Consider the following 26,992-nt stretch of genomic DNA (forward strand, 5'->3'; position numbering starts at 1 on the left):
GGATTGAAATGAAATAACATATAAGAAAGGCTTAGAATCACTTCTGGCACAGAATAAACACTTACTATATGCTAGGATTTACTCATATTGCTACTATCTTTACGATTTTATTTTTGACTTTTATTTATGTGTTTTCAGCTTCTAGGCATTGTGAATCTTGGACACGCCTGTTGCTAACTTGACAAGCCACAGGCTTATTTGTTCAGCACTGAGAGAAGTTTCCGTATCAAGAGCCTGCCTCTGAGGGAACGGACTGTGGACAGTGGTCAAGGAGAAATTCCTCTTCTGATTAGTTTTATTGCCCCTGTGACATCTGAGGAGTATGAAGTAGGCTGGTAATTCAATCCTAGAAGGAAATTGGAATATTAAAGAAACAGCTTATTGTTGCAATCCCATCAAACTTGCCTCTTCCAGTGGCAGTGAGAAGCTCCATTGTGGGTAAGGTTTCCTTCTTACAAAGTGAGCAACACCCTGCTAGAGGGGAGGGAGCGTCTTCTCTTCTGAATCCTTTTCCCTGGCGCTCTGTGACTGTTATGTCGGTAACTTTTATATATGATTCACATTCGTTTAATGACTGTAGGACTGATATATTTTCCCCACACTGGGCAATGAAACCAGTTATATTTGTTGACTCTCGTTAGACTTCTTATTTATGTATAGAGAAGTGGGGCCACTGACCACATAAGTCATGGCCATCCCAAGAAGTCTGATGTAAAGAAAATAAGCTGAATTATTTAAAGAGCACCTTCGCAGCTTACAGTTCTCAGAGAAAGCTAAATGGAAGGTGGGAGCAAAAATATGCGCCTGAGACGTATATTTACAACTTGGGGAAGAAGAATCCAGGAGGGAAGAGGAAGTACAAAAACTATGGGCCCGTAGCCAAAACGGAGTTGATACATTTGAGGAACTGGGAGGCATTTGCGTGTAGTAGGCAAAAGGCAGCAGGCTGTGAGGGAGCAGAGAAACTTCAGGAACCAAGGTATATAAAGCTTGGACAGCCATGGTTTCATTTGGAATATAGTTGAAGCTGTGGAACATTTCTAAGCAGGACTGTAAGATATTATGACTTACATCTTTTAAAAGTTCACTCTGGGGCTTCCCTGGTGGCGCAGTGGTTGAGAGTCCGCCTGCCGATGCGGGGGACGCAGGTTCGCGCCCCGGTCCGGGAAGATCCCACGTGCCGCGGAGCGGCTGGGCCCGTGAGCCATGGCCGCTGAGCCTGCGCGTCCGGAGCCTGTGCTCCGCAACGGGAGAGGCCGCAACAGTGAGAGGCCCGCGTACTGCAAAAAAAAAAAAAAAAAATCACTCTGGGGTCTGGTAGAGAATAGATTCTAGAGGACAAAAGTAGAGGCAGAAGTCGGTTAGGAGGCTATGCTGTCAGGCTGTGAGTTAGAGTAGATACTCAGTGAATTGTGTAAAAATACTGCATAATTCATTCTCCTAACATGCTTGAGTTGAAGAAAACTATGGATTACTCTGAAGTTAGTTGAAAATAAGTCATTGCTACCCCTGGAGAGTTACAGACTCTTCCTGAACGTCAAGGTTTCTGAAGATTAGCTTGTGGCGTCATCAGCTCTTATGCCTGTGCGTGGGTGTGTCAGCTTCTGCACTCCTTGGTCTGTGCAAACGTACAGCACTGCAGAACAGAGCACACTGACGAAAGGGAGAAGCCTGGTATCTTAAAGAAAGGAGCCTTCTGTCAGTTGAAGGCCATTAATTAAAAAAATAATTAACCCAGAGGTACAAAGAGGTACGAAGTCCAGTGGAAGAGGGGGTGGGAAACTGGAGAAATGAAAACAAGTCCTGAGGTGTCATGGTTCCCAGCAGGAGTTGAACCAGGTGCTGGGCGGGGGGAAGTGAGGACAGCAGGGCACACACTTCTTCAGGGCAGCTGGATCCATCTTGTGCGAGACTCAAGTCATGGACACGACCCACCCCAAGGGGACTACTTAGCATCAGGCGGCCTAAGCTAATTTGCAAACTCCTGACATTCTTAGAGTAATTGCAAGCCAATTTGGCCAAGGGCAAATGACTGCCAATGGTGAAGTCATTTTGCAGAATTTCCCTTGCTTACCCAAATCCTACAGCTGAAGGAAATAAAAGAAATTTAAGCAGTATATTGGACTCCCAGAGCAAAAGTCCTAAGGTAGAAAATGAACACCAACTTACAGAACCTTAGCCCTTTTCAGAAACCCATGGATTTAATGAATTCCAGCTTCTCTCCCCAGCTGACCCCAGTTTTCTTCCCTTCATTCCAGGCCTGGGGCTCTGAATTAGGTTTTTTAAAGTGTAGCTGAGCCTGCTTGTTGCCCACAGGCAAAGAAGCTCTGGTCAAAGGAGAGGAGTTATAAGGAGGTCTGTTTTAGCTCAGAATTGGGGAAAAAAATGTTTTAGTAACCATAGCTGCCCCACAGTGGACAGACTGCCTTGTGAAATAATAATAATAAGAGGTTAACATTTATTGAGCATATACTATGCGTCAGACACTAAGTGCTTCACGTGCATTATTTTATTTGGTCCACAGCATAGCTCGTTTTGCAGATGAAGAAACTATAGAAGGATGAAAGTTATGTGTCTGAGGTCACGTAATTATTCTACATCTTATCCCTGGGGTGGGGTTGGTAAACAGAGACTGCACGTTTGAAAGAATGAATGAAGGAATGAATTTAATTAAGTTCCAGAAATAGTTTTTGAAAAGCTACTCTGTGCCAGGCATAGTGTTAGGCATTTGGGAGTAAACAAAGACCAAGATGATCTAGATTATGGCTGGAAGATCTTTCCAGACTAATAGGAACGATTTAGGAGGTACTTTAGAATTTATAAAATTAAACATTTACAAAATTCCCAAAAATGTGGTGACAGCATTTGGTTGCATTTTCAGGTGGAGATGGATTTAGGAAAGACTTCCTGCATGAAAATGGCATTTCAACTGGACATAGAAAGATCATCTGGAGGGAAGTTGGAGACAGCTTGGGGACCGAGGAGTATTCCAAAGTATGGCATTTACCTTTTATTCATGTAATTCATAAAATTCATACATTTTATTCCTGAGTGTGAGGAATTCATGAGTGCTTTTTCTAGGAGGGGGTGATCTGAAAGTACCGAGAATGATCTGCTAGCTAGAAATGAAGAGATTTGGTTAAAAGCAAGAGTGACGGTCAGAGGCCAGTTCGATGTCCAGGAGAGGGGGAACAAGACCCTGGGTAGGAGTGATACGAGTTGGAGGAGAGGGGCAGGCGGCTGGAAGAAAGCTTTTAGAGGTAGCATCAATGAGTCGGAAGTAGGCAGACTGACAAGGAAGACGGAACCAATGATGCTTCTTAGGTTTTGAAACCGATTAACTTGGAGGATGGTGGTACCGTAAGTTAGGGACAGGAGACACTTTGGGGCCCTGAAGTCTGGGAGAAAGAAAAAGGAAGGAAAATTTGATCATGGATTCACCACGAGCATGAAAAACACTTCTCTTGCTTCCCTGCTTTCTAACCATGGTGCGGGGGGGGTGGGGGGTGGGGGGTTGCTGATTGCTGTGTCCTAGTAGTCTGTGTAGCCAACTAGCATGTGTTAACTATACCACGTATTTCCCAGGTACCACCGATGCCATGAACAAGACAACGTCAATCCTTGCCCCCCTGGATTGCCCAAGTAACTATTAGCAGATGACAATTGCGGTAAAATCTTTGAAGGAAGGGTGTTAGCTTGAACAAGGCTTTGGCTAGGATTCCGTGAGAAATGCAGTTCCAGCTGATACCTGAATGGTAATGATGCCTGGAATACACGTTTTAACTCACATGCTCTGTTTTCTTGTGATTGGAGTAAAAAGCAAAAGATGTGGGCACTTGAAGCTGCTTGGACCTGCACTCCAACTTTCGATGAAATCCTCAATGCAGGCATAAAAGGTCTCATTGGTGGGAGGTGCTGACCACGTCTGTCTTCAATGTCTGCCCTTCCTTCTGTTGGCTGGACCCACTACCTTGTCAGTTGGCCTTAGGTTGCCTGGGTTATTCTTAAATTAAATTCTGAAAACACGCTTCATTTTCTCCGAAGCAATGACTTGGGGGAGACCAGAAATGATGCTGTGGTCAGAGAATGACACTGGAATGTAGGACTGAGGGCTGAGACTCTGGCTGGAGATCACTCAGCCTGCCCACAAATCTAAAAATGCACAGTTTGACTGTGATGCTGGAAAATATCTCCTCATGTGTTGGCTTCTGCCAACAGAAAAGAGAAAGCCCAAATCACGGATGGCAGCAATATTATTAATTCAGGAATCTTAGCACTCCAGCCCCGCTCATTTTGCCCTAATAATTAAAAAAAAAAAATCATTTCACAGTGAATTTGTCCTGTGCAGGTTAGTGAGAAAAGGGGAGGAAAAAGGGAAGGAAGGAGGCAGAAGGGTAGACTGAGGACACTCTCTGGGGACCCTTCAGAAATGCCGTGGCCCCTCCTGGGGCACCAGGCTGAAGTGGATTTGAAGGCTTATCCGTCTGTACCACTTCTGTCATCTTTCCTGGGTTGTAGCCTTGCCGGTTTTGTTGTCGGATGCCTTTTCCTCGTGGTGGAAGTGTGTGCCAAGGTTGATCCAAGGGCCTTGGAACTGGGCTGAGCTTTTCATCCCCACGATCAAAACATCTCAGCACCCTTCAGTTTTCTTATTGTAGAAAAGAAAAGCACATTTTTGCCTGTAGAGATCATTGGACCCACAAAGGGGTATTCAGTCTAGTATCAATCCGATAAAATACCAGCCACCGGGGGGAGGGCAATGTTCACATCGAATTCTTCTTGGTTTTCCTTTGTTCATGTATGATCTGGAATTGCTGAGATCTTCCAGGTATCTTTCACTGCAAGTTCTTTTTACAGGTGACATATGTCTTCATTCATTACCTGAGCACCTGCTGGATGCATGGTAATGGGTTGGGTCTGGTGAGCAAATACAAAGTTAGCAGACATACGTTTCTTCCAAGACTATGAGTTTCTTGAGGGCAGGAAGTAAGGTGAACATAAATCCTTCTTTAGGAGGTTAAGACGTGGAGGTTATTATAACAACAGAAGACCTTTGTTGTTATCCTATCATTTGGCAAGCACTGTGCTATGCTAGGCTCTGGGGACCTCTGCTTTGTCATCAGAGAAATCGCTGTTAAAGCTCTCTGGGGCTTGGGGAGCAAGAATTCACTTCTGGCTAGAGAATGGGAGAGAGTTCCTTGGAGGTGGTGCAACAGAGCTGAGTCTGAAAGAACAAGAAATGGTTTTTATAGGCAGAGAGGGTGGGGTGGGGGATTTGAAGTTGGGGAGATGGCCAGGGTGGAAATAGGAAGGCACCTGGCTGGGATGAACCTTTACAGAGAGCGGTGGTCATGTATCTTATAGGTATGACTGCCTCTGTTTTAAAAAATCTTCTATTAAAATAGCAATATAAAAACACATATAAATCACATGCACAGCTCAAGGAATGTTCATTAACTGGATACACTCACGTAACCCACATCCAGATGATCAAGAAACAGAACACTACAGGCCCCCATCACTCAAGTTCCACTGCACACCTCAGGGTAAACTCTCTCCTGACTTTGCACAGCACAGATTCGTCTCGCTTGTCTGTGAATATTATATAAGTGGAATCACACAGAGGGTTGTTTTTAGGTCTCTGTCTTCCTCGCTCCACATCACACTGTGAGATTCACCCTGCTGTTGTGTGCAGTTGTGGTCTGTTCTCATCTGCTGCTGCATCGTATTCCGTGGCATAACTGTTCGACACTGTATTTATCCACTGCACTCCTGTTGGCATTTGGGTTGTTTCCGCTTTGGGGAAATGATGAATACACTTCCATGAGCATTCCTGTATAATGTCTGTGGATGAACACATTGCTGCATTTCTGTTGAGTATATATCTAAGAATGGAATTTCTGGATTGTAGGATTGAAAATCCCCTTTTAATAACAAAAACTCCCATCTCATATGATTCTAATTATGCTTTTAATATTCCTGGGTTGGGAAATATACAATGATAAATACCTCCTGTGAATTCAATAACACTTTTGAATCAACTGGTATATTATCAGGCACAGAAGTAGATGTCCGTGATGTATGTTGTCTGCAGACAAGGTTCAATGTACATATGGATACACAGACCCCTTGCAATACCTCTGAGTACCCAGTTGGGAGCCGCAGGCTTAGGTGAATCGTGGGGCGTGAGGCTAAGGAACAGTCGTCCGTTGAGTTCAGTGACGTTGCTGCTTCTCTGCGCCAAGCCTCTAGTCTTAAACCTAGTGGAATTTTTCCTTCTCTGTCTTTCTTTTTCCCCGAGAAAGCACATATGTGCGCCCCTAGCTATACTACAACTAAGACATTATTAGGAAGATGGTGTGACCAAATGGAATGATGATGACTTTGGAGGGGGATCTGGGCTTGAACCCACAACCTGCCACTTATTAGTTGTGTGAATAAGGTAAGGGATGAATTTTCTATGAGCCTCAGTATACTCATCTGTAAACTGGAAATGAGAATACCTACCTGGTATAAGGATCATGATAATCCAATCAGTGGCTGTATTGTAGATGTCTAACACTCTGTCTTCCCCCTGAATGATGACTGCAGCATTGTTTTCATGGTCATTTCATCATCGTTTCCTACCTGTGTGTCTTCTCCTTGGGGTTAGGTTCTTCTAGGGGCACGTAGTACTCTTGTTTTGTCTCCTAACGCCTGCCCACCTCCTTATTATTCCCATAACTAAGGAGAAACATTTTTTCACTGAAGTATAGTTAATTTACAATGTTGTTAGTTTCAGGTGTACAGCAAAGTGATTCAGATATATAATACATACGTATGTGTTCTTTTTCAGATTCTTTTTCCATTTTAGGTTATTACAAAATATTGAATATAGTTCCCTGTGCCTGTTAATCTCAAACTCCTAATTTATCCCTCCTCCCCTTTCCCCTTTGGTAGCCATAAGTTTGTTTTCTGTGTCTGTGAGTCTATTTCTGTTTTGTAAGTAAGTTCATTTGTATCATTTTGTTTTAGATTCCACATACAAGTGATATATGATATTTGTCTTTCTCTGTTCTAACTTACTTCACTTAGTATGATAATCTCTAGGTCCATCCATGTTGCTGCAAGTGGCATTATTTCACTCTTTTTTTATGGCTGAGTAGTATTCCATCGTATATATGTACCACATCTTTATCCATTCATCTGTCGATGGACATTTAGGTTGCTTCCATGTCTCGGCTATTGTAAATAATGCAGCTATGAACATTGGGGTGCATGTATCTTTTTGAATTAACATTTTCCCCAGATATATGCCCAGGAGTGGGATTGCTGGGTCCTATGGTAGCTCTATTTTTAGTGTTTTAAGGAACCTCCACACTGTTCTCCATAGTGGCTGCATCAGTTTACATTCCCGCCAACAGTGCAGGCGGGCTCCCTTTTCTAAGGAGAAACATTTTGATTGCTCAGCCCCACGTGCCCCAGGCATCTTTCCTTGTCATATCTAAACAAATATTTTGTGTCCATGATCTATTTTCATTAGCCCTGCTGGTGGCCAGAGCAAACTCGATAAGTTCATTTTAGCCTGCGTACCTGTGGTCGATTATGACTTCACCAGTTCCCCATCTCCCTAGACAGTTGCCTTCCATGTTTTAATCCAGAGAAAAGAATGGTGGACTTTTCAGTCCCATGGCAGGCTTCTGAGGGAGTCATTTTTGGTCAAAGGGGACTTTTTCCATCACTCTCTCAAAACATTCCCTGTAGGAGACCCCCTATGTAATCCACAGAGGGTGGTTTGCACCTGCAAGGTGATGAGCACTGTATTGTGTAGGTAGAATGTCCATGGAGAGATGCTTAGTGGGATGCTTGGGTGGAAATGGGGGGATGAGCTGGTGTTGCCATTAGCAGGAGCTCCACGGTGTGAGGTCAAGATGATAGAGAACAACATTTTCACATGGACTCTCCGCCCTTCAAAACAAAATCTGATTTCAGAGCTAAGCTAGTGGAGAGTCAGATGGTCTGGTCATTTGTCTGGGATTGAGGTCAGACCCCAAGATGGTGGGAAGTTTCTGGCAATGGTTATGATGAGAGCTGAGGATCGAGAAGGCAGTTAGGAAGGAGTGACAGGTCACACCCTCATGGGGCACAAGAGCGGGACTTCTGGGAATGGATTTCTAGGCAGCCGTGACTTTTGATGAAGAGCAGTCAGATGTAGTTGTGTTTTGAAGCACACAACTCTGGATCCAGTCAGTCCTGAAAATATTCAGAGCGGAGCAGACGGATTCTAACAACTTATTCATCTATTTGTAATGCCTGTTCTGACTGTTGTCCAACTGGCCTTAGACAGCATCAGTCTCCTCCAAGGTGAAAGGCAAGGGCTGCATTTTCTCTACCTTACTAGATATTTCTCTCCTCCCAGCGCTCTAAGCGTAGGTCTCCTGAAACTCCTGTAGACTCTCTCCCTCTCCCCCGCTCTCTGTCTCTCTGTGTCTCTCTCTGTGTCTCCCTCCCTCCCTGTGAAAATGTAAGTTTCTCTCACGAGCTTTCAACCTTAAATGTCCACCCTCGGCATACAGAGTGTGCAAAATTTAAATATGGGGAAAAAATCGCAATCACCGAAATCAAATGTTAGTTTCTTGAAAATCCTTCCATTAAAACAATAATCAGAAAACGCTTATGTGCTTGCTTGATATCAACTAATGTTTAAAAAGCATATATCAAAGTTCTCTTGTAATTTCAGGGTTTGGAAATTAAAGGGGAAAAGAAGTTGCTGGGGAAAGTGTGTTAGAGTTTACTGAGCCCCAAATCTGGAAAAGAGTTTGAGATCCTTGGCCAAACTTAGAGCTCTGGCTGGGTTTTCATACCCCTGCTATTGACAACTAATTTCTTGAGCAATTTATTCACTGTTTTCAAAAAAAAAAAAAAAAAAAAATTGGCTGCCTGGAGCCACCTCAGATGTGCAGCCTATTCAGAAATTCCTGAGTTCAACTTTCTTAAGCTTTTCTGTTTCCTTCTTAGCTCTCAAAGAACATTCTAGCAACATGACTGATTATTTGTCTGTGACCTTTCACCAGTGGGCACAAAAATGGAGAAGCCCTGCTTCTGAAGATAAGGCAAAAATGCTTTATCTCTAACGCAGCCTTATTTCTCAAAAAACATTTTAAAAAATTTTTTTAGTGTCAGAAGGAAGAAAAAGCTTAAACTCTTTTGATTTTGACAGTAGAATTTAACTGCTGGTCTCAAGAGGAAATGTCTATGTCTGCTGAAAACTTGGAATCTGGAGCTTGAATCTGATTTCATTTGTAAAAAACCCAGTCATTAGGACAGAGGATTTTTAAGGCAGTGAAATTACTCTGTATGATACTGTAATGATGGATACATGTCACGATACATTTGTCCAAACCCACAGAATGTACAACATCAAGAGTGAACCCTCTTGTGCTATACAGCAGGGAACTGTACTCAGTACTCTGTAATAGCCTGTACGGGAAAAGAATCTTAAAAAAAAAAAAAAAGAGTGGATATATGTATATGTAAAACTGATTCACTTTGCTGACCACCTGAAACTAACACAACAATGTAAATCAACTATACTCCAATAAAAGTTAAAAAAAAAAAAGAATGAACCTTCATGCAAACTATGGACGTTGAGTGATAAGGATGTACCAGTGTAGCTGCGCTGATTGTAATGTGGGTCCCACTGTAGCGGGGATGTTGCTAATGGGGGAGCTATGCACGTGTGAGGGCAGGGGGTATATGGGAAATCTTTGCACTCTCTGCACATGTTTGCCATGAACCTAAAACTGGTCTAAAAAAATTAAATCTTTAAAAAAAATCACCTATTTAGTGTCTGAACTAGACCTTAAATCTAGGTCATTGTGCGTAAGTTGCTCTGTGAATAACTCTTTGTGTTCCTGCAAAAGAAAGCGTGGAGCGGAGGGTCACTAGGAGACTGACCCTGGGAAGCACGGGTGAAGAAGTAGGGTTGGGGCGGGGGGAGGGGAAAAGCCACTAAGAGGGCCCCTCGTGAGCAGAGCTTCGAGGCGGGCAGAGCCAGTGATGGAAAGCATAGGCACCCTGGGTTGGGAAGCTGTCAGTGAGCTGGAAATAGCCCAGGTCAGGGAAGTCCAGGTGGCTCAGGGGGAGACAGGGAGGCATTGGCAGACGGTGCTTCCTTACCTTGGGCAAAGTACATCATACCCTAAGCCCCCATTTTCTGATCTTTCACAAGAAGGAATTGCGTTTCCACACTGGGTCCCCCGGATGACGGGTATTCCTTAACAGAACAGTTCCTTGGTCAAGTAAGTTTAGGAAGTATTAGGTTAAACTCTGTGTGTGTGTGTGTGTGTGTGTGTGTGTGTGTGTGTGCGCGCGTATTCAACTGCAGAACATCTCAGAGCCTTTAATATCTAAGTGTGGGAGAGCGTGGATGGTGATTTTCTAAGATATTTGATCATAGACCCCCCATTATTGTTATTTTTTCTGACAACATCTGTTAATGTCCTGAGGATCTAATGGTCTGCGGTGTACGGTTTGGGACATGCCACACTAGACAGGTACACAAGTCCAGCCCACCTCCAGGGTTAACTGATAAACAAAAATTTTGGTTTCAGAGGACATTCAGAAGGCTGGAATCTGAAGGATTCCTGGCTCCCAAATCCCATTTTCGTCTTTCTTTTATCCACTGGACTTCTGAGTCGGTTTTCTTTTGGCAAGAGCTTTCTGGAGTAAATACAAAACAGGAAAACTAGTATATTTAGGAGAAGGTGCTGGGAACTCATATTGTGGGCGTGGTAGGGACAATTACAGGGGTGAAGGATCAAGAGAGCTGCGCTCCCAGTTCTACTGTAAAAACTCCTCCATGGCTTTGGGGGGGTGTTTTCAGCCCTCATCTCACCTTAGAATCACCCGGGGAGCTTTTAAAGGAAGACCTATGCTTGAGACTCGCTCCCGGAGAGAATGATGTGATTGGTCCGAGAGAGAGCCTGGGCATCTCTGTTTTTTAAAAGTCCCTCAGGTGATTCTCATGTATAGTTAGGGTGGAGACCTACTTTCTTGGAAGAAGAGTTTTATTTCTTGTTTATTTTTCTTCAGTGTTTTGGAATGTTGTCAGAGAATCGTATAGGCCAAAATTTGCTTCAATTGTGATAAAAATATAAAGACTCTCAGGATGTGATATTTCCAAGGGAAGACAGAGGGAAGTAACATTTGTGATTGCTCTGCTGTGCAGAAGACCCTGTGTATATATCCTTTTATTACACACACACACACACACACACACACACACACACACACACGCACACACACATCTTGTGAAGAAGGCTATTTTGAAACTGATTTGCTCACAGGGACTCTGAATTCAGTTCCTACTGCTGCTGTGCAAATTCCCACAAGCTTAATGGCTCAGAACAGCACACATTTATTACTTTACAATTCTGGAAGTCAGAGGTCCAAAATGAGCCTATTGGGCTACAGTCAAGGTGTTGGCAGGGCTGTTCCTTCTGGAAGCTCTAGGAGGGTCTAGGGGCTTTTCGAGCCCTGAAAGGAGCTGCCTGCATTCCTTGGCTGTGGTCCCTTCCTCCATCTTCAAAGCTAGCAATGTCCAGCTGAGTCCTCCGCATGCTGGCGTCTCTCTGGTTCTCTTCTGTCTCCTTTTTCCCCATTTAAAGACCTTGTGATTACATTTGGCCCATCTGGAAAATCCAAGATAATCTCCCTATGTTAATGTCAGCTGATTAGCAACCTTAATTCCATCTGAAATCTTAATTCCCTTTTTGCCATGAAACCTCGCATGTTCTCAGGTTCCAGGGGTTAGGATGTGGACATCTTTGTGGTGGTGTCTGTCACTCAGCCAATCCAGACACTGAGGTTCCTGCTCTGTGTTTGAAGCTGGGATGATTGTCAGAGCTCAGCCTTCAGGTCACAGCACTATGGAGCCATTTGCTTCATGGTTACTTTCAAAAACATTCCTTAATTGATTTGTGAAAACATATCATGGTGAAACTGGGGGCAAGTCTTTTAACCATTCTGATATGACTTCAGTTCACTGTTCTGTCCATCTCACTGGGATGACATCAGAGTACAATGTATATGGAAACCTACTTCATAAGTAATAAACCACCAACCCCTCTAAGAGATGGTCATTAGCACAGATCACACCAGTGGGGGAACCAGAATACAATTTTTGCTTCATTCACTCAGTAAGTAGTCCACTAGGCCATAAGCTTATTGAAGGTACGGACTGGATCTTATCTATGCTTCTCTTCCAGTCTAACCAATTCCAAAACAGAGGAGAAATTCCACACTTGCTGCAGAATTGAGAAATAGGTAAAAGGCTGGGTGGAAGATTGCTAAAACCCGAGAGGAATGCAGGAGTAGATAAGCTGAAGTTTCTTGCCTTGGGGAATTAAAGAGCTAGAAGAGGCAAATGGAAACGTGCAAATAGTAGAGTGGAATCTAGTATTATAAGAGAAGCAGAAGGAAACAGTTCTGGAGTTTCCAAGGACGGAGATTTCAGGACTGAATTGAGGAAATCAGGCAATGCTTAATTGACACTGTGACATCGGGTGACAGGGCTTTTAAAATTCATGGAACTCACTTCCCATCCCAGGGTAGACATTGCTAATCAATCTTGGACTCTTTCCCACCAAGCCAATGCTTAGGACCACCCACCCATTGTTTGAAATTGACAAGCAGGTTGAGCCCCATTTATCCTATTGGATTCTAGGTAGGATTTCTCTACTGGCAGTTCAGGAGATAAATTTTGCCTGAAACTCACTGATAGCAAAGTATTATCTTAAGGTCCCCTTGGGCATCTGTAGTAAAGCAGCTCACTGTTTGTAGATTTCTCTGGATGAACGTTCCCAGCAGCACAAAACTTTCTTTATGCCTCAGCACAAATTTTGTTCTGATTGAGAGCCAGGGTTGGAAGGCTCTGTTTATACCCACAACCATGTAATTTAAGGGTCTGTTGCTGACCCCGTTGGTAAGAAGCATGCACTTTGGAAGCACACTGACATATGAGTAACCACAGCCTGAAACAATGGCCCACTTGTGAATCTGTTTGCACATAATTGCTCACTGCTCTGTCGTAAAATCTTGGTGACAATGTGATGAGGTACATTCCCAAGTTTGCTCAGAGGACACCCTGTGTGTCTCCATCCTCGGCATGGCAAGGGAGGATTCCCCAGACAGAAGCTTTTGGGTTAATATAGAGGGCATGAGGAGAGAATAACCCTGGAGGGTGACAGGGCCTTACTCTCTGTTCTGGAAAGGTCTTACTCCTCAGCACTTGAGAGAGGACTTCTCCCATTAAACACGATTCACTTGACCCTGAGTCTGTGACAAAACTGAAGGATAGGATTATGCAGACTCACTTGGCATGGTCTCTTTCTGCTCTGAAACCATGACATGTCGTTTACTTTTCAGCAAAATCATGCAGAAACCTGTGGTCCAGAATATTCACCTGAAAAAAACAAGTCTCTCTTCAGCTGAGGGTTTCCATCTTTTAAAAGTGGAAAGCATTTTTTAAAAAGCATTTTTACCTTCATCATAACTGCAAATAATTTTCTGTGTGTTGCTACAGATATACAGTATTGTTATCAGACTGATGGGTAGTTATCTGGGAGGATAATCTGTGCTTCCACAGAAAGGAGAACAGCATCCTGACCTGGATCTATAGGCTCCGAAGTAGGAGATTGGTCTGTTTTGTTTTGTTTTTAATCCATTTTCCTGTTTATCTGCAGGAATTAGACCAATAATAGCCAGGTGATTGCCTCCTATTTTCACTTATCAGCCACTTAGTGGGAGTTTTGAGCTGGTTCTCCAGGTAAGAAAAGTGTAGTGAGGACGCTTAACTGGACATTCCAGGTACTGATTCTGGCTGATTTAAGCAGAGAAGGATTTATTAAAAGGGTATTTTTAGGAGGGCTAAAAACCAGGCTCCGATTTACACAGAGACAAAGGTCAAAACCATACCCTAGAACTGGTTCGGCAGAAAAGCACAAGCCCTGAATACTTGGACTTACAGCCCTGTAGTTGTGTCCTGGGAGCTCAAGTTTGCTGCAGCCTCTATTGCTGCCTGAGATGGTCCCACTTCCTGGTACCGCTGGGTCCTGTTTCAGAGTCCATTGTGGGTGCATCTGATTGGCAGAGCCTGGGTCACGTGTTCACGCTGTAGCTGCAAGGGAGTCTGGGAAAAGAAGTACCTGACATTTGCAGCTTCTGTAGTGGGACACAGGGAGAATTCTCCAAACTTAGAAGAAAGTTGAGATGCTGGGAAGCCAAAAAACTTGAAAAGTGTCTACCAGAAGGGATTCAAGACAGAGTCACCAGGATGTGCACAATCATAGCTGCATAAAAGATCACTCAGACACAGCCTAATGTTATAGTTCATTAGAGAGGGTGGGTCACAGGCTGTTCTGACTTATCTTACAGTTATTCTTGCACAATTCAGTAAATAAAGGTATTTGGAGGCTAGAGAAGACAGACATAACAGCTTGAAAATTATTACAGTATTTTGAAATAGAATGTAGATATAATTATTTGAAAGCAGCACCTGCGTTTTTAAAAATGTATCACAAGAGAATGATGAGTGGGTGTTAGACTTATCTTCCGTGGCACAGTTTTTTCCCATTTTTTGAGAAAACTGGGCTTTGGAGAATGGAGTATTTGTGAGGAGATGACCCTCTTCTGATGGGTATGTGGATGTCGCATTTCTAAGTTTGTTCAGAGAGATGCCCAATAAAGCCTGAGCCTAAGGAGGAATAGGAGGTGAGGCTACAAGTGAATTTTATTCCTGCTGTTAGTCAACCAAGGAAGAGATTGGTTTAGACAAACCACAAAGGAGACATGGATCTCTCGCTTTTGGGCTCAGTGTTTAGGTAGAGCATATAAGATCTCAGATACGTAGGCATGAACTCCTAGGTGCTGAGAGTTAAAGAGAGGCGAGAAGTTTGGAGTTGCCTTCAGCTACGTGGAGCCACAAGCTGACAGTGAGCTGGTCATTCTTGATAAACAGATTGTCTGCGCTCTAGGTACTCTTGGTTTTGGTGTTGATTTCCCTTTTAGCAAAGTCGGATGCGACTCTTCTGACATTGTCTCAGTTAAGTTATGGGGTATAAAGAGAAGGGTCTTTTGTCCACATTTAGGCTAAAGTATGAGTCATTTCTCCTGCTCCAACCCTACCCAAGGCCAGTGGGGTGGTCGCACCAGGACTCCTATAAGAAATAAAAATCTTAGGACAGAGTCAGAGCTGCAAAGTCTAGCTATCCTTCTCAACCTAAATCTCCTTGCAGTGGTGAGCTTGATGGTTCCAAATGTTATAACTGATAAAGACGAGAAAGAGGGAGTTCTTTATATTACCTATGAGAAGTGAGGGAGCATATAGCCCTAGAGAAGATGACGAAGCACGAAATAAAATGTGGTACTTGCCACGTCAGCCCTCAGCACTCGGTTGTACCAAAAGCTGGGGAAGAATACGGTTCGACGCCACTACCCTCTGTTCTCTCTATAAAAGGAGAGGTTTTTTTGTTTTATTTTATTTTTTTAACATCTTAAAAGGAGAGTTTTTGTGGTACTCTTTGGAAGAAAGACTTCTTATTCTTTCTTAAAGATGTTGTCCCAAATCACTCTCGCTTCTAATTGGTAGTGGTGGCATTTGGCAAATCCTCTGGTTTGGCCACTTTTGCAAGGTTTGCTTGATTTCACAATTGCGGTTTTTCTGCAGGATGACATTATTTGATCTAGTAATTTTCATGCAAATGAAAGATTGAAAGGACAGGCCGCAGAGTGAGATACCAATGTCCTACATTTTGTGTGGAAATCAATTTAAAGGAGGGCTAAAACCCCAGTGGACAAGACTGTTGACTAGACATTCCTTATAAGAAATACAGTTGAGAAAAACTGAAAAAAAGACTGATGGCTGAGTGCTGACCACAACCCAGACATCTGTCATAGTTCCCCCCCCCCCAGCAAATCCTCACTACAGCCTTTCAAGGAAGGAATTATTATTGTATTACTGACAGTTTATGGATGAGTTAAACGTGGTAAAACCCTTCTGGTAGAAACCTGCAGAGAGGTTTAGCGTTTTCTCTCCCTGCCGGCCTCTCCAGAGCCATCTCACACCACCTTCTTTCTCCCTCTCTGTTTTCCAGCCACATGGATCTTCTTCCATTTCTTTGGTTTTGCCCAGCCCCCTTCCGCCACAGGACCCTGGGGCGTGCTCTTCCTTTGGGGATATTCTCTTTGTATTCTTACCATACCCTTTGCTTAGTTATTGCCAGTTTCTCCTCCTGGTATCCATGTGTTCCAGCAGGACGTCCCTGCCATTCCAGTTCTACAGCAGGTTTCTACTTTGTAGCACATTCCTGTCCTTCAGGGCCTTCTTCCTGGTTTATAACTTGACCTCATTGAAATCATCCCCCCACACCGTCCGCCCAGGGGCAGCTCCCCCATTAGACGGTAAGCTCCACGAGATCAAAGTCCATGCCGGGCTTTGCTCACTGGGCATCCCCAGCCCCGTCTCACCGAGTGCCATATCACTGGTCCTCAGTATTTGTTAAAGGAGCAAAGGAGGTACATTTAGAGCAACGTTCTCAGAGGCTTACTGATAATTTAGTGGCAGAGCTGAAATTCAGACCTAGTCTCTTGGATTCCAAAGTCAGTAAATAGTGGTGTAAGGATGTGCACTCTGGCCTGAGGACCCATGTTTGAATCCTAATGGTGTCACTCCCTAGCCTTGTGATCTTGGGTGGATTAATTAACCTTCTGTGACAAAGCTTCTTTATTTTTAAAAGGTTGTTAGTAAAAGTAGCTGCCTCAAAGTGTTCCTGTGCCCGGGGCTGCGTCATCACCAGTGTTATCGTACCATCCTCCTCTATTAGGATATATGTAGCCAATGATTATACAGCATGACAAGGGCAGTATGTACACAGTGCCTTGGATGAGGAAGCTCTGAATGCTGTCCAGGGGCATCGGACCAGGATTAACTTCCTAGAAATGTTAGCAGCGGAGCTTGGTCTTAAACTAGATTCAGAGAGAGGCATTAAAGACCCCTCAGAACCTCCACTTCCGGCAGCCTGGCAGATTGGATTTGGAGGCTGCCTATTGTGGATTGAATTATGTCCTTCCCCCAAGTTCATACACTGAAGTTCTAATCCCTAGTATTTCAGAAGGTGACTGTATTTGATGAAAGGGACTTTAAATAAGTAATTAAGTTAAAAGGAGGTCGTTAGGCGGGCCCCAATCCAGTAGAACTGGTGGCCTTCTAAGGAGAGGATTTGGACACAGACATGCACGGAGAGAAGACCATATGAAGACACAGGGAGAATATGGCCAACCGTGAGCCAAGCAGAGAGGCCTCAGAGGAAACCAGTCGTGCCTACACCTTGCTCGTGGACCTCTAGCCTCCAGAATAGGGAGGAAATTAATTTCTGTTATTTAGGCCCCTCAATCTGTGGTACTTTGTTATGACAGCCCTAGCAAACTGACGCAGTGACCCTATGGGCAGTGCAAGGCTGGAATTTGGGATGGAGACCCTCAAACCAGGAAGTGCTGCTTCAGTGTGAACGGGGCAGTAGAAAAGCTGTGCTCCCTAGTTGGAGGGACAACCAGGAGCTTGGTGCTGTTTGGGGGTCTGTATAGGGGAAAAAAACCTTCCAACAGGAAACAAAGTCACAAGGTTGTGCCATACTTGGGTGTATAATCTGAATTTTCACTATCAAGTTGTCATTGGAATTTGATTCACAAAATAATTGGTCTTAAAAATAATGGTGGTGGGCTTCCCTGGTGGCGCAGTGGTTGAGAGTCCACCTGCTGATGCAGGGGACACGGGTTCGTGCCCCAGTCCGGGAAGATCCCACATGCTGCGGAGCAGCTGGGCCCGTGAGCCGTGGCCGCTGAGCCTGCGCGTCCGGAGCCTGTGCTCGGCAACGGGAGAGGCCGCAACAGTGAGAGGCCCGCTTACCGCAAAAAAAAAAAAAAAAAATGGTGATAGAATTAAATCTAAATATTTCGATAATCATAATAGATGTAAATTTCTTAGTTCATGTATTAAAAGATAGCAATTCTTAGACTGGGAAGAAAACCTGCCACTTTTTGTTTACAAGAGATATTTTAAATGTATCATAACATGGAAAAGTTGAAAGTCAAAGGATGGAAAAATATATATCACGCAAAACTAAAATGGTCATATTAATGTTGGACAGAACAGATTGTACGGTAAAACACATTATTCGGATTCGTCTAATCCTAATAAAAGGAAATCACTAACCAGAAAGGAACTAGAAAGTTGACCCTGAATGTGTATAAGTAACAAGATAATCACAAAATATTTAAAACAGAAAATGGACGGAATTACAAGGAGAAATGGGCAAATACAAAAGTGTACTAAGAGATTGAGGCATATTTCTTGTAGATACCAATAGATTAAACAGACAGACGTCAGTGAAAATACAGATCTGAGCAGCACAGTCATGTAATGGGCACGTATAGAAGGCCATATGTTTGGCAATTTTAATGCATCACTTCAAACAGAGCATTGCTCAACTAAAAAAAAAAAAAATCCATAGTGGAATTTAGAAAATATTTAGAACCAAATAACAATACAAACACTATATATCGAACACTTGAGGGACAGGCAGACATGGCATTTAGAGTGAAATCTTGGGCTTTACATTAACAGATAAGAAAGATTAGATTCAAAATTAATGAAAAATCATTCAACTAAAGGATATGGGACCATCCACCAAAATGAACCAGCTGATGCTTTGGGTCCTCTGTCTTTGACCTCCTTGCCTCCTATGATGCCTTTCTTCACACTGTTCTACTGTCTTTTGTCTTTGTTCCATCTTAGATCTTGCCATCTCAAGATCCGTATCTTAAATATTCCAAGTTAGTTTCTGCCCCGGAGTCTTTGCACTTAACTCTCCCCTCTACCTGGAATCTTCTTCCTCATTTCATTTAGGGTTCTTCCCAAAGGTTTCTTCCTCAGAGATGGCTTCCTTGACTCTTTTATTCAAATAGTACCTCTGACCATCATTCTTTATCCCTAGACTATAGAACATATATGTAATATAATAAGAAATCATTAGTGACACCTCTCATCCCTCCATCTCTCTCTCTCTCTCTCTCTCCCTCCATCCATCCATCTATGTCTATCATTTCTGCTCATTTATTACCCCCGCTGGAGTGTAAGCTCTGTGAGTCCATGGTTGTTGTCTGTCTTATTCACAGTGGTAGCTTCAGCATCTAGAACTGAACCTGGTGACTGATAAGGCTTAGAAATATTTTTGATGAAATCAATGGATGAATTAATCTACGCCATTCATAAAAATACTAAATATCTGATTTGAAGGGAAAAATTATTCATAATTTCACTCCAATAATTGAATTTCTCCCTTGGAATGTTTTATAAAAGTAAATCTTTTAAGTGCCACGCACAATTATGAAATACATTCCCGGGACCTTATACTTTTATAAAACCGTAACTGAATGTGTAGTTTTGATGACATTTGACTGGGAAAGCACAGTATTTTTATGTGAGTTGACATTATCACTTTCAAGTCTTCTTCTAAAACATATCCTTGATAAGAAAATCACAGCTGGGGGGAGTAAGGAAGCGCCTTCAGTTCATTTGTTTGGGAATTAATTACTATGTCATTATTTAAAGTATCAGCAGTCTACTTTACCCGAGAAAACGTGTTTTCCATTATATAAAGAATTGTACTGTTTGGCACTGTGCGCACTCTTAGAAGTTGCATTTGTAGTTTATAGTTTTGGGGTAGCACCCCTTAAAATTTGTAATCATATTGTTGAAAACTGTTTTATGGCCTGAAAGTACTATATATTGCGAAAGCTAGGCAGAAAAAAAATACTATCTTTTGTAGCACCAAGCCCTCTTTAAACCAGTTATTTGAATTTTTTTCCTATTGTGGAAGGGACATGTAAACAACAAAAAAATTCAATGTTTGCCCAGAAAATGATGCTTGGTAACATTTAACCATTCCTCTCCCCATCTTGCTTTCAATGGTAGTTCTGGGGCCAACACACTCACTGTGGTTCAGTGTATCTTATTCCAGCACAGATTGGCTTGGGTCCCTGCCCAGTTGTCCTGGAGAAATACAAAATCAGGGATCAGCACAAGTTTTCATGAGGCCTGAAGAATTGTTCCCATGTGTATTTTTCCTTCATTTCTTTCCCCCTTCTCGTCCCGATTGTGTTCAAACCTGCTCTCTGGTCCTCTTTCAAGATCTCATCTCAAAAGATCCCCCAGTATCAAGAGAGCTTATTTTTATCTGCTTATATGTTTAAAGTTTGCCAAAATTGAAGGTACCTTGAGGAGGCCAAATTTTTCCTATTGAGAGTTCCCAGAAAGATTTTGCAAGGATTGCAAAAGAGTTTCCCTTGTACCATGTCTCAGAATAGGCTGGGTTATGCTGAAGGAACAACCCCTCCATCTTGATGGCCTCACAGAACAGAGGCTTACTTCTTGCTCTGTCTACATGCTTGTATTAGTCAGGGTTCTCCGGAGAAACAGAACCAGTAATAGACACACATATTTATTATGAGGAATTGGCTCATACAATGACAGAGGATGAAAAGTCTGGTGGTCTACTCTTTGCAGGCTGGAGACCGAGGAAAGCTGATGGTATAATTGAGTCTGAATCTGAAGGCTTGAGAACTAGGGGAGCCTATGGTGTAAATCCCAGTCTGAGGGCAGGAGAAGATGAAATGAGCTCACACATTGAGGCAGGAGAAAAAGGGGCAGATTCCGCCTTTCTTTGCCTTTTATTCTATTCTGGCCTCAGTGGATTGGAAGATGCCCACCATGTTGGGGAGGGCCATCTGCTTGACTGGCTTCATGAGTTCAAATGCTAATCTCATTCAGAAACACCCTTGCAGATACACCTAGAAATAATGTTTAATCTGGGCATCCCGTGGCCAGTCAAGTTGACACATGAAATTAACCATCATGGTTTTTATCGTGGGTAGACTGAAGGCTTTAAGCCACATCCCTGTAAGCCCCAAACTGATACTGCACCTACCATGTAGAATGATTCAGGCCACGTGGTTGATGCAGTTAAGTCACGAACTGCCTCTTAGAGCTTTGTGTCTCTTCAGTTCCAGTAGCATTGGCCCATAAAGTCCCCTGGCCACACTTACCTTAAAGGGACTGGGCAAATGTCGGTTCAGTGTCTTTCTACCGTGCTCAGAAGGAGAGAGAATTGTTTAACTCTAACGATTGCCTGCCACGCCATATCTAGTTGCTTGGGAGGAGCAGTCTAGAGCACCCTATTGTGAAGTCTTGAGTACTGTGTCTGTCCTCGCTTATCAAGCAAGGCTGCCATTAGTCAGCGTTATCTGTAATGCCAGAGTCAGGACCGTGGAATCACATGGGCTGGGTAGTTCCCTTTCCTGGATGGCCAGCATCGGTGCTTTTAAGAAGCACAAAATCTCCGTGGAGATTTCAACAAATACTACAGAGGCTCAGGTTTCATCACTAAAGTCTTTTTCCTAAAGTTCAACGTTATTCTATCTCTCTAATTTTATCTGTCAGATATGCTCCACCAGAACAAAAGGAGAATATGGCAATAATTTTCTAGTCCCAGCAGTGAGAGAAGAGTACGAAACCAGCTGTAGATATAAATTCTGATAACTAGTGAAGAGTTCTCTGCCTTATGGCAGAAAAAGGAGATCCATGGCTTGGACTAATTATCTCTCTAGGCCAATATAGCATATAAGATTCCATCTCATATAATAACTGATTGATTGGATGGGGCTGCCTCGAGTACTCTGTGGGACGGATACAGGGCCGCATCAGAGCTTATCATGAAAACTGCGCAGTGATTGATTAACAATGTCTGTCATTGGTTCAGTAAGGGTAATAGTGGAACACATGTCAACTGTTTGTCTTTGCTATTCCACGTCATCATTTCCCACGCATCTTCCCCTTTATTGGGGATTACATTCTGATCTAACAATTACTAATTTGTGTCCATGTGTTCCTTGCTATTTGGGTAGGTACGATCTGAATGACAGACATCTATTTTTCAGTCACTAGATAGGTGTTTTCTTCAGAGTAAAGAAAAAACAAAACAAACAAATAAAGCCAGAAACTAAAACCAGAAGTTTGACGTTATGATTTATATTAATCGTTTAGGAGTTTGATTAAATTGAGTCAGTTCCAGAGTCACAATCAACTGATAATGGAAATTCCTTCATGTGAAAATCTGACCTTGAGTGTGATCTTCCCAGAAGACATTCCCTGTTTGGGAAACTGGTCAGCTTACTTCTCTGACATCACTATATTCTTTCTTTCCGAAATAATTCGGAATACTTCAATAATTGTCAACTGGATGGCATCAGAGGTGGAACCAATGTGAAATAACTCATTATGACCAGAATGGAAGAAAAAACACAGCAGAAGAAGTTCAAGGGAAAAAAAAAAATAAGCCAACGTGAAGGCTAAGTGATACTCTGCTAATTTATCAAGATTAGGCTGAATATCTCTAAGGTCAGTAAGGAATGAAAGGCTGGAGTATTCCAAACAGCTGCTTGGGCCTTATTTTACCATCAATGTGTGATTTAGGGGCTGAGAAAATACATGCTTTCTTGGCTCCAGAAGAGACATTTAGTATTAGGCTTCTTTCTCCACCTTTAAAGACAAGATGAGGTTGGGCTGTCTTTGCAATGTGATCGTTGATCATTGGAAATAAGTATTTGACAGGTGCTGCAGTTACAGACACCCTTATAAGCAAATGAGAGATGGGCTATATGTCAAGAGAAATTAGGAGAACATTTCAATCTGCCCAGTTACATGACTAAAAGAAAAATATTTCATTTTCTCATATTCTTCATGACTAAAAATTTTTTATAATCTCATAAATCTTCAGACTCATAGTGTATACCAGTAACTTAACCATAAATATATTTCCAGGATGTAATGATATTTATCTAATGAGACCGAGTCTCTGGCCAGCTGCCTGCCTGTACTATTTAGGGAGCCTTTCCCAAACCCTTTGATTTAACCCATTATACGCCCAAATGCTGCCTAGCGTAATTTAACAATAAATAAACAGTTCCACTGGCAACTTTCATTCACATTTTATGTAACATAAATATGTAATTTTAAAGGTCTTATAATATGATCTATACCAATTTAGAATTATAGAAAGTTAGAGATTGATTTCTTTAATATGTGCATTTTCAACAGGGGTAATATTTCTCCCAAGAGGGTGAAAATTGGTTCTTAAATATTAAACTGGTTTGTGGCTCTCCAAAGAGCCACAGCACATACACAGATATACAGTATATATCTGTGGTATTAAAATTTCAGGGAGAAGATTAGGTGAAAAAAAATGTCAGAAATGTCAGAAAACAGCTTCTCAAGGAGGCAATAATAAAAAGGTTGAGAAACACTGCTCTATCTCAATAATTTTGGAATTAATAATAGCTTTAATAATAACATTTGTTGTCTGTTTACCATGGACCAGGTTCTGTTTTAAGTGTGATACTGAGATTACCTCGTTCTCCCCGCCCACCTCCCACTTCACACCCCTCCTCTCCCCATGTAGCGTAGGTGCTTTTGTGTGTTCTTTTACATATGAATGTGGGAGTGCTACACCGAGAAGCATAAAGAGGACTAGAGAAGTAGTCAAGGCATTTGACCAAGCTCATCCAACTAGTAAGAGGCAGAGCTAGGATTTTAACCTAGACTGTCTGTCTTCAACCTCTTAACATGCACTTCATTGCCCTGTCCACCAGCTGCCTGTTCCACAGGTAAAAAGACGAAAGCCCAGAAAGGGCTTGTTGTTCTTCGTCACCAGTCGGGCTAATCCTGGACTTAAGACGCGTGCTATCCATCCAGGATAGCAACTTGTCCAGGATGTTGTCTAATACCATTTTTCTGCCGCTAGGGTTCTTTTGATACAGTGTCCTTCTTGTCTTGGTAATGGGACAATTGACAATTGACAAAGGCCAGTTAGATCAAGTCAGTTGAGGGTTGTTTAATTCTTCTGTATCCTTGCTGATTTGTTGTTGTTGTTTAATCATGCAATCTATTGTTGAAAGAGAAGGTTGAAGTCTTCAGATATAATTGTGGATTTCTCTGTCTCTCCTTTTCATTCTGTTAATTTTTCCTTCGTGTATTTTGAAACTGTTTTTAGGTGAATACACACTTGATTGTTATGTCTCTTTGTCAGCCGACCTTTTAATCATTATACCATGTTCCTCTTTATTTCTGGTAATTTTGCTTGTTCTGAAGTGTACTTTGATATCCATAGAGTCACTCCACCTTTTTTTTTTGATTAGTATTTTCATGGTACATCTTTTTCCATCCCTTTATTATTACTTACCTACAGCATTATATTTAAAAGTGTGTCTTGTAGAGAACATATCCTTGGATCTTATTTTTAAAATGTATTCTGACAATAACTGTTTTTTAAATAGTGTGATTAGTCTACTTACATTTCATGTGTATGTGATGACGTGTTTGGATTTAGGTGGACCATTCTGTTTTTTTTGTTTTCTGTTTCTTCCTTCTGTTTTTCATTTATAGGTTTCCTCTTTTCTGCTTTATTCTGGATTATTCGATTTTTTTTTTAGTATTCTATTTTAACTTTTCTATTGAGATTTTTACTGTATCACTTTAAAAGTTTTTTTGTGTTTTGTTTTTGTTTCATTTTTAGTTGTTGATTACAATATAAAATATAATATAGTATAACATGATATAATATAATATACTTAGCTTTTCACTTTCCGCTCAGAATTAATATTGTCAACTTCAAATGGAGTATAGAAACCTAACTACAATATAGGTACTTTTGCCTTTCCCCTCTTTATTTATATGTAGTGTATTTATCATATGTATTTATACACATATTTATATATATTATATGTAATATATATGTAGTAATTATCATATGTATATTTGCATCATATGTATAATTACATCTATAGACGTTGAAAACTCCATCAGTCAGTGTTATAATTTTTGTGTTAACCATCATACATATTTTGGCCAACTAAAGAGGAGCAGACTACTTTATTTTATTTACTGAGATGGTTACCATTTCTTGTGCTCCTCCTGCATTCTTGATGTTCCACGTTTCTTCCCAGTATCATTTCCCTTCTGTCTAAAGAACCTCCTTTAACATGTCTTTCAGAGAAGATTCTGGTGACAATGAATCCTCTTAATTTTCCTTCATCTCAGAATGTCTTTATTCCACCTTCATTTGTGAAGGACATTTTTACTGGGTGTAGAATTCTGGGTTGACAGTTCTTTACCTGCAGAAATTTTTAAGAGTTCTCATTTCTCTGGTGTCCATGGATTCTGATGAGAAATCTATAGAAATTTGAATTGTTGTTCCCTTATATGTGCCTTTTTCCTCTAGCTGCTTTTAAGAGGTTTTTCTTTGTCTTTAGTTTTCAAGTCATGTTATGATATGTCTGGGTATGATTATTTAAAAATTTATTGTGTTTAGTGTTTGCTGAAGATAGAGAGGAAAAAATGTAATGGCTAGTTGCCTAATGCTGTTGGAATCATGCTGTCTGGTCAGGGAAAAGGATTCCCTTTCCTCAGTTTTAGGCATCTTCCCAGTCTGCTGCTGCTGTTGCAATGTGACAGGATTGCCCAGCAGCTGGGACAGAAACTTTAAATAAAGAGAAAGGGACTTCTCTTACTGTCTCTGATCCTTGCAGCCCCCTTTCCTAATCCTTGGGTCAGAATACCGGTGTTCACACCAATGTCCACTTCTGGGTTGGAGCTGTGTGTGTGTCTGGGCTGGGTGACACTCAGGAGAAAAAGTGGGGATATTACCACCAGTTTGGTGATACTTCCAATTCTGCTTCCCTGATCTGCCTGCTACCATATATTTCTTAGATAACTGCTCCACGCATTCTGTCCAGGGTTGATATTTGCATTCAGTGGAAAGACAGGCTGGAGTGTGATTACCCCAGCTTGCCCAGAACTGATTGCAATCAGTTTTGTTTGTTTCTTTGTTTATATTGAGATATAGCTGATTTATAATATTATCTTAGTTTCAGGTGTACAACATAGTGATTCAATATTTTTATAGATTATGCTCCTTTTAAAGGTATTACAAAATAATGGCTCCATTTCCCTGTGATGTAGAATATGTTCTTGTAGCTTATTTATTTTATACATAGTAGTTTGTACCTCTTAATCCCCTACCCCTATCTTGCCCCTCCCTCCTTCCCTCTCCCCACTGGTAACTGCTAGTTTGTTCTCTGTATCTGTGAGTCTGTTTCTATTTTACTCATTTGTTTTAATTTTTAGATTCCACATGTAAGTGAGAACATACAGTATTTGTCTTTCTCTGTATGACTTATTTCACTAAGTATAATCTCCTCCAGGCCCAGCCATGTTGTTGCAAATGGCAAAATTTCATTCTTTTTCATGGCTGAGTAATAGTCCACTGTGTGTGTGTGTGTGTGTGTGTGTGTGTGTGTGTGTGTGTGTGTGTGTCACATCTTTTTTTCCATTCATCTGCTGATGGACACTTAGGTTGTTTCCATATCTTGTAAATGTATTGGTATCGTAAATAATGCTCGTATGAACGTTGGGGTGCATGTATGTTTTGAATTAGTGTTTTTGTTTTCTTTGGATATATACCCAGCAGTGAATTGCTGGGTCATATGATAGTGATGTTTTTATTTTTTTGAGAGACCTTTTTACTCTTCTCCATAGTGACTGCACCACTTTACATTCCCATAGTGCACGAGGGTACCTTTTTCTCCACATCCTCGCCAGCATTTGTTCTTTGTAGACTTTTCGATGATAGCCATTCTGTTAGGTGTATTTTATTTTATTCATTTATTTTTGAATTTTATTTTATTTGTATTTTTTATACAGCAGGTTCTTATTAGTTATCTGTCTCATACATATTAGTGTATACACGTCAATCCCAATCTCCCAATTCATCCCACCACCCCCAACCCCATTTTTCCCCCTTGGTGTCCATACATTCGTTCTCTACATCTGTGTCTCTATTTC

The 26,992-nt window shown here is 41.8% G+C and overlaps 1 long non-coding RNA gene across 1 annotated transcript in view; it reads left to right on the forward strand.

Moving 5' to 3' along the window:
• Nucleotides 1-26,992, forward strand: part of LOC309976463 — a 95,892-nt gene that overhangs the window by 62,661 nt on the left and 6,239 nt on the right. The window contains exons 2-3 of the long non-coding RNA XR_014326990.1: nt 139-438; nt 2,882-2,994. This is a non-coding gene — a long non-coding RNA (uncharacterized lncRNA). The remainder of the gene's footprint in view (nt 1-138; nt 439-2,881; nt 2,995-26,992) is intronic.

The sequence above is a fragment of the Leucopleurus acutus genome (genome assembly GCF_964270905.1).
Source record: "Leucopleurus acutus genome assembly, chromosome: 20".
In the NCBI taxonomy this organism is placed as follows: domain Eukaryota; kingdom Metazoa; phylum Chordata; class Mammalia; order Artiodactyla; family Delphinidae; genus Leucopleurus; species Leucopleurus acutus.